Raw genomic sequence first — 2142 nt, forward strand, 5'->3', positions numbered from 1 at the left:
CTTTGATCATAATATCTTGTATTTTTCTTTCTTGCACTACTGGTTTTCAGATTTTCCATTGTTGGTTATGAGTAAATTTCATTGTAAAAGAAATGGTAAAGCTTGGCTTTTGTTGGATCTTTGTGTGGAAAATGGACTACAAATACTGTATGGATTTGGGGGATATTCATCAATCTCTCCTATTTGTTAAAAAACATAACATGCTAGGAAAAGACAAAAAAAAGAACAAATGAATGTGACTGTAACAAATGAGAAAAAATGGGGGTTTTTACGTTTTTGGGTATTTCGTTTATGGGTTTTTTTTTAAAAACAAAAAAAAATGTTGTTATGTCGAAACTAGATTTTTATGAAAAAAATTATATACAAAAAAAAAAAAAACCAAAAAAAAGGTAAATTTTGGGTTTTTTTTGGGGGGGAGCCGAAGCTCAACCCGCCCCTCCCCGTGGCACTGCCGCAGCTCCACTCGGTGCCCACACATAGTGGGGGTCAGAGGGGATTGCGTCTCCCATGGAGGGCGCAGCTCCTCCCGGCAGGCGCAATACCCCCGACTCCACTGTAAGTGGAGGTCGAGGGGCCTGCATCCTCCATGGAGGCCGCAACCTCTTCAGCTAGGGCACGATCACCCTAGGGTTTCGCCGCCTAGGGTTGACCGCCCTCTAATTTTTAACTATTTTTTTTTAAATTATTATTTAGTATTTTAGGTAAGTTAAAATTTGAATATAGTTTGTTTTATTTTATACAAACAAAACAAAAAAAATGCTTATTAATATAAATATATTATAAGCAATATTTTATATTAAAAATGTGAGTTGAGATGTATATTTTAATAAGTAATGTTTTTCTTTTTAAAAAAATAAGGGGATAAATAGATATATTAAAATATATGTTAATATAGGTAACACCTAATTAGCATATATAATTTGATGATATATATTGATTTTTGGAATTTAATATAGAAATGATTTTCATTATCTTTACAAATGTTGAAATGTCTATTTAAGTGGGAAAATATGGGGACTCACGTTTAAATGCTAATGAGTAAATTGAATGGTGGCATTAGACTTTAACTTTTTTTTATGTATGCAATAGAAGCTTAATTTAGCTCAGAAATGATTTTCCCATTCCTTTATTCACTCTCAATGTATTTCGTTCTTTATAGAAGAAGGGTAATTTCTGTATAGTTAGAGAAGGGGCTAGATTATTTTTGTAAAACCAACTTGTCTTTGGTGTTTTATCTAAGGATTAAATAATCTATTTGGATGCTTAAGTCAACTTGAGGAAATGTTGTAACTACTCGTTAACGCTTGAGCATGGCTTAATATTTTGGTAATCGTTATGTCTATTATAATAGCATGCCCTTGATAGGTATGTTGGGTCCCTGTCATGTGATTGCTTATGTCTGGTCAACGTCGGTCAAGTCTCCAGTTAGGGTACAAACAATTAATAAGAATTCCTTGTTATTGCTTTGATGTATTTGGTAAGATCCGTTTCAGAAGGGATCATTATGTAATTATTTACTGAGGTGGATGTTGTGTATTGGTTGTGTTCACCTAAGTGGCAAGGATGTAAAAGGCATGTAAATTATGTATTCTTAACTATATTTAAATGCTAGAGGGGTCTTGTAGTTGAGCAGACCCAAAGATGTAGCCCTCTAGGGGTGAACTCCGAGATCATATCTATGTTATGCGATGTTTTAGCTTCCTTTATTTCATAAATTATGTTATCATGTGTGGTTGTATCTTGTATGTGTTTAATGGGAATTAAATGCAGCTAAATCAAAGTGCATAAAATTATTCATCTTGATAAATGTAGTAATCAGGTTCGTAAAACATTGTAAATTATGATTATGGAAAAATATTTTGCTTATGTTAATTAAAAGTAGTAATAGTGGAAAGAATCTCGCTAGGTTACCATTATTGTTTTAGCTTGATATAAGTTGGTAAATTGAATGAATGTGAATGGGTAACAAAGTTAGAATTAATGTTGTAATTTCTAGTTGAAATCTAAAGGATGAACATCATATAGATATCTACCTTTTTATCTTAGTAAATGAGGAACGCCATGTTAATTATGTTTCACTATATTGGATGAATTTGTTTAGTTATTTCATGTTTTAATCTCAAAAAATAATCCTTACCAAAA

Source organism: Cryptomeria japonica, chromosome 5, assembly GCF_030272615.1.
Source record: "Cryptomeria japonica chromosome 5, Sugi_1.0, whole genome shotgun sequence".
Lineage (NCBI taxonomy): Eukaryota > Viridiplantae > Streptophyta > Pinopsida > Cupressales > Cupressaceae > Cryptomeria > Cryptomeria japonica.